The sequence below is a fragment of the Tympanuchus pallidicinctus genome, unplaced genomic scaffold (genome assembly GCF_026119805.1).
Source record: "Tympanuchus pallidicinctus isolate F22 unplaced genomic scaffold, pur_lepc_1.0 scaffold22, whole genome shotgun sequence".
Classification (NCBI taxonomy): domain Eukaryota; kingdom Metazoa; phylum Chordata; class Aves; order Galliformes; family Phasianidae; genus Tympanuchus; species Tympanuchus pallidicinctus.
The window spans coordinates 7515926-7526733 of NW_026294739.1; the positions used below are offsets into that span (position 1 = coordinate 7515926).

General features: G+C 41.4%; 1 long non-coding RNA gene across 1 annotated transcript; it reads left to right on the plus strand.

Annotated features, from left to right (window-relative positions):
* Nucleotides 1-2288: 2288 nt before the first annotated feature.
* LOC128082374 (uncharacterized) lies at nucleotides 2289-5140 on the plus strand. The gene is made up of 3 exons (XR_008207642.1): nucleotides 2289-2452; nucleotides 3527-3632; nucleotides 4150-5140. It is a non-coding gene; the product is annotated as an uncharacterized LOC128082374 (long non-coding RNA).
* The last annotated feature ends 5668 nt before the right edge of the window (nucleotides 5141-10808 follow it).

Consider the following 10808-nt stretch of genomic DNA (forward strand, 5'->3'; position numbering starts at 1 on the left):
GCTGCAAGAATTTTTAATTTTGTTTTAAATGAAAGTCTGTTAGCTTTTTTACACAGCAAAATTCATTGGTGGACACACAGGCAGATATTTATTGGCTAAAATAACATGACGATGTATCCTGCCTTCATCCCTTCTCTCACTGCCAAAAGCTGGGGCCTAAACTAATAGACAAAATATTTGGGACTGTTATCATAGAACTGTAAGCTGCTTTCAGATGCATCAGCTTCCTGTCCTGTGTCCCCCAGCCTCCCTACCCCAGGGACATGTGTTTCTCAGCCCATGCTGTTTCCTGTATGCTGGCAGGCTGCTGCCTGGTGGCTCAGCAGGGCAGAAAGCCATAGGAGAACGATGGAGGTGTAGCTCGAAAGGATGCTGGAAGTCCTATCAGGAAAGTGTTTTTCTGTCTCTTCCATCTCCATCAGCCTTACTCCAGCCATGTCCCCTGAACTAGTGGCTCATTTGGTGCTCCCTGGACCCACGGAGGAACCAATTTAGCCTCACTAGTTTTATGGGGAGCTTAATTCATCCAGGTTGAGGAAGGTGCCTGGAAGACATAAAGCAGAGGCTGGACTGCACGGCCAAGAGCAGAAATGGGAGGAGGAAGAAATACGGAGGAAAGGGCAGGTCACCTGTGTCCAAGTGCTGGGCTGGCTCTGCTGCAAGTGAGACCACAGGAATGGTCTGAGCAGGAAGAGTAATCCAGGAGAAAACTTTGGTTCCTCAGTGGTTCGGTGATGGTGGAATGCCAGACATCCAAATCCTGCACTTCACAACAAAAACAACTGCTGCACACTATCACAAATCAAACTCAGACATCTGTGATTGCTTATTTCCTTGCAGACAAATTAAAAATGGAAGCAGTCTCCTCAAGATCTTTTTAGGATCTGCTTAAGAGCTTTTAAGTGTTCCTTGATTTTGGCTCCACATATCTGTAGAACCAAAGTTGTATTTACATTTTGAAGATGGGAAAAATTTCTTTGTGTGATATTTGATGCATTACACTGTATATGAGACTCGTTTGTTTGGTTTTCAGGGGCTGGCTGACTTTGTCCACACACAACTACAGACCTGGGTGAGTTGCTTTGAGGTCATGCACACTTTTACTTTATTTTTTAAATATTATTATCATATGAATACAGGTATGCTGGTGAAGATGTATTCATTTAGGAAAGTGCCTAGTCTGCTGCTAGGGTAGATGTGTAACCATAGAAGAGCTCTCTCACGTTTTTATGAAGCTGTGAAATGTGGAGGTTTGTTGAAATTATAAGCAAACGAAAGTTCAAAAAGTTCTTTTGTTTCAAAAGAAACAAAAATTCATATTTTTAATGATCACCATGGCTGTATTTCTGATGTAGCCTGCTTTAGCTGTCTCTGATGCCACGAAATTTGCTCACCAATGTGCTTTCCCTTCCAACGATCTGAGACATAGACCTTTATCTAAGCTGCAGTCTTGGTGGCATTGGTGGGAGCCCTGCCTGATTTAGAGTAAATTTGTGGAAGCTCTTTGACATATTTTTCAGTGACACCTTGCCACAACTATGTGAACATTCTTATATACCTTCCCACCCATGCATGTGACTGTGATGGCTGCCTTTCAGAGCCACAGCTTTCTGAAATGTATTTCTCCAAGTGTTCAGGATCTGCCTGCAGACAGAAATGAAGAGCTTGAAGAATTAAGCACAAAGAAACAAGCAAAACATTAAAGCATTGTTGCAGTTTCTTTCCTTTTTTTTTCCCCAAATTCATCCTGCCTTCAGAACCTAATGGCTGGAAACCTAGAGAAGGGGAGCTTGGAGAGATTAGTGAAGCCTCTGTTTTCTTTGTGTAAATTCTAAAATCTTACTGGTAGAAGAATGAATTTAACATTACAGGAGCTCACCAGTGTATTCAGCACTGTCCTCCTAGAGGACTTTCAGTTAATGAATAAACCAGTACATCCAGTAGTAAAAGAGTGAAATGAAGCATGATCAGTACCTGTTTATCCTAAGAGCTGGAAGCCCGATGGGCTGCAGCCCTGCAGTCACGTCCGCCAGGGCTAAGTGCAGATAATGTGTGTTTATTTGATAGCTGAGCCACATCTTACTCTCATTAGTTGAGAATGATTCATGAGGTCTGAGAAGGCTTTTCCAACTTTCTTTTTTTTTTTTTTTTTTTAAACTTCAGAGCAGCTAAATCCATGCCTGAAATGTAGGTGAGCCCTGGTCTGATCTTGGAAGCAGTCTTCTTTGTTCTGCTTCTTCTTGCTGAAGTTGTATTTATTATTTCTGCTATCTTTCTCAACACTGGAAGTGCAGATTCTCTCGTCAGGAAGAAACTGTAGGAAAGCATTTGGGCACTACGAGTGACATAGTGCTTCACTTGGGAAGCCACATCTCTGAGCAGCGCAGGACTACTGCAGAACCAGCGAGGGACAGCAGTAGGAGCCTGGGTGGACAGAGAGATCCCACCAGGGGTAGGCATGCCCTCTGTGTTTATAGCCCAGAATCCCTTTCTAGATCATGCCCACCCACCAGTTCAGGCTTCCCCATCCAACCTGGCAATGAGCACCTCCAAGGATGGGGCATCCACAGCATCTCTGAGTGGCACTGCCAGTGACTCATTACTGTCCGAGTAAAGATTTTTTTCCATACTTCTAGATCCAAATTCCTTGGTTGTTATGATTTAGGGTGGGTTTTTTTGTGTTTTTTTTATTTTTTGTGTGTGTGTGTTTGTGTGTGTGTGTGTGTTTCAACAACAGAAATCTATAGAATAGTACAAGAAGTAAAAAAAAACAAGGATATGTTTTACTGATCAAAAGAATAATTTTAAATTCGCAATTTCTTCTAAGTAGGTACAGAATATCAAGACCCTCTATGAAACTTCTAATAATTATGTGCAGTTACTGTTCTAAATTAAATGACTTTAAAATTGAACGTGCTCTGATTTCTAGAATCAGCGTGAGATAGTGTTACTAAAGCAATGAAGCAGTTAGCAGTGTGTAATAAATATGTGTAATTATTTGAGGAAGATGGGCTTACTGTCATAAAAAGAAATTGAAAAGCTGTTAACATCACTACATGTCACAGTTTGTGCTCTACAATAAGTCACAATTCTGACAGCAGTTTATCTATAATGCTGGCATGTCAATCAGGAGAACGCAATAAGGCTTGTAATAATATTTCCACTTGGCACAGAGGTTTTCATAAGGCAGCAATAACTTGAATCTGAAGTAACCTGAACTTTAAATCCATATTTATTGAAAGAAACTGTTGAATTGTCCTTTATTGGAAGAGGCTAAAATATAAAGATGAAGGCAAAATATTAGTGTTTTTATTTTGCTAAAACATAGGATTGTTAAGGTTGGAGAAGACCTCCAAGATCATTCTAGTCCAACCAGCCACTTCCCACCAATACAGCCCAATAAACTATGTCCCTAAATACCATGTCCCTAAATACCATGTATGCCTTTTCCTCAAACACCTCCACAGATGGTGACTCCACAACTTCCCTTTACCATGTTTGCTCCCACTTCCCCCCTACCCCACAGGAGCAGCATGAGGACATCCTTTCACAGAGGCAGCAAATGAAGAAAAGAAAAAGGAAGCCACCCCAGCACCTTCTTCCTTCTGCTTTGATCAAGGCCATGCAAAGAGGTAGCAAAATGAACTGGGGGTGGGGCGTAAGGGTGTGGAGGGTGTGGAGTCACTGTTGATATTCATGATGTTAGGAAGATGTTATGTACGTTTGTGTTGGGAAAAGATTGATAAAATGAGGAACTTCAGTGACATGCTATGTCAAAACAAACATCCAGCTGGGGAAGAGGTTATCAAGCTGCAGCAGTAAAACTGGGGATGTGAGAGACACAATTTCATAATTTAATAGCAATGTATTAGGCTTTCCAGAAAATACATGTTTGTGGGAGGTGGTTAAATGATTGAAGAGCTGGTTTCCGCTACATGTGTATGCTTGTCTATCCATTCATTTTTGGAATCAAAACTGCTGGACAGTTATACAAGATTCTAAGATAGATTTTGAAGAATTGTATGCCTGCACTGAAATAAGCACTGGTCATTGCCTCTGGAATTCATAGAGAATCTGAATAATGCAAGAAGTGTATTTGGAAGTGTATTATCTAAGAGAAGATATTGGTTTCCTGACTTTGCATTGCAGTATGAGAAGAACATTGGCCGCAGATCGGAAGACCATCATGAGTGCCATGCACTCTTGTGACCACATCCCTTCCTTTTCCACAGGCTGAATGAGGCCCATTTGCATTCAAGACAGTTGTGGTTCTGGCCCACTGGAGCTGTGCAGCCACACGTGCTATTTTCCATCAGGCTGGAGGTGAGCAGTGACCCTGGTCCATCTCACAATCCCAGCTCAAATGACAGACATCGGTCCACCATAGCTCTGTGCTCCTCTCTGAAGTATGTGATTGTGTTGACCTCTAGTGGCTGCAAGGAAGAGAGGGCCAGACCTCCAGGTGAATGAAGCGTACAGAATGTTACAGCTACGCTTGTTAGGGCGGCATTCCATAAAAACCACAACTCATATATTCATGTTCTCCTTGTCCTCTGTGATATAGATTTTGTGATCCTCCATGACACGCTTTGGCCATTTCACATTCATGATGCACAGTCTTCTGCCTCTAGGAGCATCTCCAGAGAGGCTGCTCAGGAGTCTGCCTTCACAGTGGGGGGAATGGGAGCAGGCTGTCCCTGAGCAAAGCTCTCACGAGCCATTGCATTAGAAACAGGGATTTGTAGATTTGGGTGTTGCATCCTTTAGGCATGTTCTTCTTTTCTAGCCAAGGCATAGAAATTTTGATTGGGCCAAGAAAAATTCTGGCCATTTCAAATGATTCTGTAACTCAACTCTATGGAACATTTTCTCTTTTCAGTTAAAAGTACCATTTACTGGTTTTGCTGATGATACAGGTAAACCAAAAGGATTGTTCTTGGTCCTGTGTGGAAGCAGCAGTTCTTCTGCACAGTCGTGGCCCCAAGGCAGCCCCTGATGATAGGTTTCTGGGCTGGAGGTCAGCCCTGTCCCTGTGCCTTCCAGTAGAGCCTGAGAAGACTGTCAAAAGTAGGCAGTTTATCCCAACTGAAGCTCGATATTTAGCTGTAATTGAAGCCAGTACTGAAAGCCTCTGTTTGGAAAATGTAAAAAATGGACTATTTTGCATCTGTAACCAAAAGTGGGCATAAATAATTGATAGTGGATAAAAATTGCTAAAATATATCAAGGATGCCATCTGTCTTCTTGCCAGTTTTTATACTGAATAATCAAAAAGTTTTAGTGGAGATGGATAACAGCATTTAACACCAGCCGTTTTGTTCACACTGTTATTGTAAGTTGCCTGTAATTTGAAAATTGTGCTGGCGGCTAAAGGAGATTGCAGTAGGAAAACAAATAACAGGAAAACCACCAATACAGCTCTCTGCAAGGGGCACAAATGGAATCATGTCTATCTAATGTCTATCTATCTAATATGTCACAACAGTGGAAGCTTCCCAACTTGCCTTCCAGCTGAGACCCTGCCTGTTCAGGGCCTGGCGGGGACTTGCAGGCTGCTGTGCCCTGGTGTGTGTCCCAGTTGGGTCTGGCTTTTCTTGTAGAGAAACTGCAGTGCAGGAGCCATTGCTTATCTGACAGGAAGGTAGCTCTTCACTGGCCTCAAGTTGCTTGAGGCTATGAAATAGCTGAAATAGGGACTGCTTTCTCGGATGTGTTACCTGGCTTAAATAAAAGATTACTCTTCTCACACACTTGTCTTCTTAAGAAGAAAAGAGTAGGATATAGAATACGATGACTGCAACCTAGATATAGGTAGAGTGTGATGCCAGTTAATGTCAGCGAAATGATGAGGCAGTTTCCTCCTTTTTTTTTTTGTCAGCTTTTTCCTGTAATTGGACAGAAGCTATTTAGTAACCCAGTTTCCATGTTTGTTTAAAGCTGTTACGAGTTTTAGATGACAGGAATCAGACATAGTGCACTAGTCCTATACACTGAGTCCTAATTTGATTATATTGAGTCTTACTTGTAAATTAAAGCCATACATTTAGATTTCCTAATCTTAATCTCACTCCTTAAATGTTTTTTTTTAGAAAATAGCTGAAAGAATAATGGCTAAGTTTAATGATTATTCTCATTACCATCACAGTGTCTTCTTCTTCTCCTTCCACATTATGTCTGACTTAACACACCAAGTCAGTGAGTGGAATCTCATCTCTTCAGAAATGAAGAGCAAAACATCCTTTCCTATGAGCTGGTTATTCATCCTGCATATCTGACAGCCACAGTAACACATTTCACACTCCTGTTTGACCTCCCAGTTGTAGGGTCACCCCTACAACTCACGGCTAGTTACATTTAAGTGGGAGGCCTGCAACTTGAGTATTTCTATCATCGATGGCAAAATACTCTTAGTGCCTTCTGTTGTAAACAGTATTAGTCTAGCACACATTAGTTTGTGCTTACATTTAAAAGGAAAAAAATGTGTAACTTTTACTGCTAAATCTTTCTGTGGTCTGCCCTTGGCAGGCTGCCTTACTACTTACACGTTCTATATTGAAAGAGAAACCTTGAACAACGTAACATAGTTATCAGCTTCTGCTTCCAGTGCCCTCCTTCATCCTTTAAAAGGTGTGCAGCCAGTTGAAAACAATAACATTAATTCAAAGCCACAGCTGGTGTTTTCAAGAGGAACACAGAAGACAGCTGTGTAGAAACCTGTATTTTTCTACTTGCTATTAACAAAATCACAGTTCTGGAAAGCTTTGTGAAACTTGTGCTAAATTTGATCTTGCTTCTGAAGCTGTCTTCTAGAATATGTAAATATTGAAACTGATGGAGGAGGGAATAGAGCGAGTCAAAGAAATTTGTGTTTATTGTAGGAGTTGTGTTGTTTGAGATGCTCTAAATAGAGAAATGGTACAGAGATGTCAAATTGTTTGTAAATCAGACAAGTACTTCTGTCTCCACTGGTATCTTTCATAACTGGCAATGAGAAGAACAGATTTAACTAGGTAGGAGCTACAGTTGGCCCATCATAAAAAGTAATATGATTATCGACGATTTCTGGAGGTCCCTTCCAACCCATACAGTTCTGTGTTTCTGTGATTATGTGTATGAAAATTTCTTGGTGAGTACTTCTTATGCTGAAAATCATTATTTCCTATATTAGGTCCAAACCACTTTTGGTCTTTCTAGTTGTGAGATGTTTTAAGGTTGAAATGAAGTCTCATGTGATGGAAATAATTACTGTCATACTCCTTTGTAATGCCACTGTATCGTGCATGCAAGTGGATGGAAGTATTACACAGAAGTTTTTATTCTCTTTATTTTGAAGTAACCATCTTCACACCCAGTCCTGCACCCAGTCAGCGGCTTTCACTGTGCTTTGTGTGTAGCACTCCTTTGTATGTTATTGTTTTCATGCAGAGATGAACCTCCTGAGTCTGTAAAAATCCATAATTACTGGAAGCCATCACAAACCATTACTGAGAGCATCACAAACCGTCTGCCATTCCTGAACTGCCCCTAACACTTCTCTGCTGGCCTTAGCTTGACCTACAAGAGTTTTTCATCTCTCTCTTTCAATTTTCTTTATTATTATTATGATATACCCTTCTCCTATTCCAGGCAATTAATTAAGGTCTAAGATGGATAAAGCTGGGGCAAACGGTGATCAAATAAATATATGAAAAGTCTGCTGATTCTTTGCCAGACCTGCTGTGTCACACTGAGCTTTTGTTTCTGCTCTTCAGTTTTGTGAGCAAAGGCTGGAAGAAGTTGCATCTTTGAGCATGTGCAGTGTGTATCAAAAACAGTATTTTGACCCACTTAAGTTGAATCAGCCATATGCTTAAATGTCTGCTTGGCTGATGTTGAATTCCTTTCTTTGGAGGGGAAACATTTAAGTGGAACCCAAAACCAGGTGAATTAAACAGGAAGTTTTTCTTGGAGAGACTTTTGGTGTTCAAAGATCAAATTCTGTTGGTAGTTCAAGAAAAAAGAAAAAAGAAAAAAAAGACCTTTCTCCCTCCTCTCCCCCTCCCCCCCCAAATTTAACTGATTCTTTTGCCAGGTAAAATTCAATTGTAATAAGAGATTTTGTTAATGCAGATGTTGTTGTGTATGTTCTGTGTATCCGTGTCTGTGAAAAGTGGTTGTTATAGCAACAGGTTTAACTATTAAGCAGATTTTTGTCTGAGAGCTGCTTCACAGCATATAACATAACTATGTAACGAGAATTTTGCAGCATCTTTAAATATCATGCTAGGCAGTATGGGATACAAATACCAATTACCTCCCTAAGTAATTTAGCTGCAAATTATTATTTCTCCCCGAAGGCATTATCTCTAATATGTGTGCATTATTAGTCTGCCTGATTCCTTCTGCCTGAATGTGAAAAACATTATTTACATATACAGTATTAAAATGTGTCAGAATGCTTAGATTTCAAAGGGCTCACAACAGCAACAATTCTGAAACCGAATGCCAAGTGTAGCCTTTCAGCATTTGGAAGTCTTATCCAAACTCTGCAACTGCAGTTCGTAACTCGCTGTGCAGTGCTTGCTATCGTTACATTCCCATCGCTTTGAGCCTGTGGCTGCAGGCTGTTCCCAACCAGATGAAATGAGTACTTCGAGATGTCATTTTGGTCCTGTTCTTTGTTTACCATTCTCCTGAAATTGAACTCTTCTCTGCTGCTTGAGTTTTCAGTTCAGAATTGAGCTATTTGCAGAATAACCTGTGTTAGGATCTGATGGTGGGAGTGAGCTCTAAAAGGGCAATACAGTGGTGAAATGCCACCATAAATATCAAAGAGCAGGCAATGTGGGGTCACCTGCAGAGCAGGGTGGTGCTCCAGTCAATTGCTACAGGCAGCAGCTCCTTAGGGTCACAGGGCACTTGGCACGATGCCTTTCTCTTTCCATCTGAAATCCACTGCTTGGAGCTCTCAGCTTTTGTCTGGGTTGTTGGTTTGTGTTGTTTTACTGTATTTTGAGACCTGACAAAAAGGAGAATGTTGCTTAATGTGAAATAATATCTTGCAGGAAGAACTGAACTTGTGCTACAGTTTGCACAGCACTTTGTGTATTGGCTGCCTTTTGAAGTAGTTTTGTTGTTGTTCTTTCTTTCCAGATGAAGAATTTAACTTCCCTGGAGGGATGCTGTTGCACCAAAACATCATGCCTTGTGACCAAGGTTTTGTCTCTCGGAGCTTGGATCCAAAGTCTGGTGAAGGCAGTGTGATAAACCCTTAAATGTTCTGAGAAAGGAGGGCAGGAATGTGTACTGTCTTTCAAATAAGAATCATAGAATATCTTGTGTTGGTAAGGTGCTTAAAGATCATCTAGCTCTAACTCCTTGCCATGGACAGGATTGCGAACCAGTAGATCAGGCTGCCCAGGATCTCATCCAACCTAGCCTTGAATGCCTCCAAATATGGGGCATCCACAGCTTTTTTAGGTAGTGTGTTCCAGTGCCTCACTGCTCTGAGAAAAAAATTTCTTCCTAACATCTAATCAAAATCTCCCTTTTTTAGTTTAAAGCCATTTCCCTTTGTCCTGTCACTATCAGACCATGTAAAAAGTCAGTCCCCCTCTTGTTTATAAGCTCCTTTCAAGTACGGGAAGGCCACAAATAAGTCTCCCGAGAGCTTTCTCCAAGTTAAACAAGCCCAACTCTCTCAGCCTTTCTTCGTAACAGAGGTGCTCCAGCCCTCTGATCATCCTTGTGCCCCTTCCCTGGACCCACTCCAACAGCTCTACATCCCTCCTGTGCTGGGGGCCCCAGGCCTGGACACAATCCTCCAGATGGGGCCTTGGGAGGGCACAGCAGAGGGAAACAATCCCCTCCCTCTCACTGCCAGCCACCTCTCTTCTGATGCAGCCCACAACACAGTTGGCCTTGCGGGCTGCAAGCGCACACTGCTGGCTCATGTTAAGCCTTTCATCTACCAGGATCTCCAAGTCCATCTCTGCAGGACTGCTCTCAATGAGTGCATCTCCCAGAATGTACTCATATTTGGGATTGCCTCGATCTGACTGCAGTGCCTTGCACTTGAACTTATTAAGCCCCATTAGATTCTCACTGCCCACTTTTCAAGCATGTCCAGGTCCTCTGAATGATGTTTTTCCCTTCTATTTTGTCGACTGCACCACTCAGTGTGGTGTCAGCAGCAAACTTTCTGAGGGTATATTTAGTACCAAGCACCAGTCCCAAGACAGACCCCTGGAGGACACCACTTGTGACCAGTCTCCATCTGGGCATAGAGCCGTTGACAGCAGCCCTGTGGCTGCAATCATTCAACCAGTTCTTTATCCGTCTGATAGTCCAGCCTTCAAATCCATACCTCTCCAATTTAGAGATAAGGACGAAGAAGTCTGATGTCTAATCATTACAACAAGTATTTGCATAACCAGGTGAATGTGATGAGAAAAAGCAATTTTGCACTACAATCAGATGACCATTAAAACAAGAAAATGATTTTTAGCCATTTATGCAATTTAAGCATCTTATTTGTCATTGTAGTAAATGAGCATATACAAATGATTTGCAATTAATTTTGCATTTTTCACACAAACTAAATGCTTCTTTCTGGGACATATGGTTATGAACTTCATTAACTATTGATAATATTGTTATTGGGTGTTACTGACATGAAATATATATATATATTTCTGTTAATGAATTTTAATCTTTTTAATAAGTGATCTCTTCTAAAGCAGATGTATAGGAATTGCTAAGTTAGGGCCTGAAGCAATGATTGAGCACCTGGTGAACAGACACCGCCAGCTCTGAGAGCACAGGTGAAT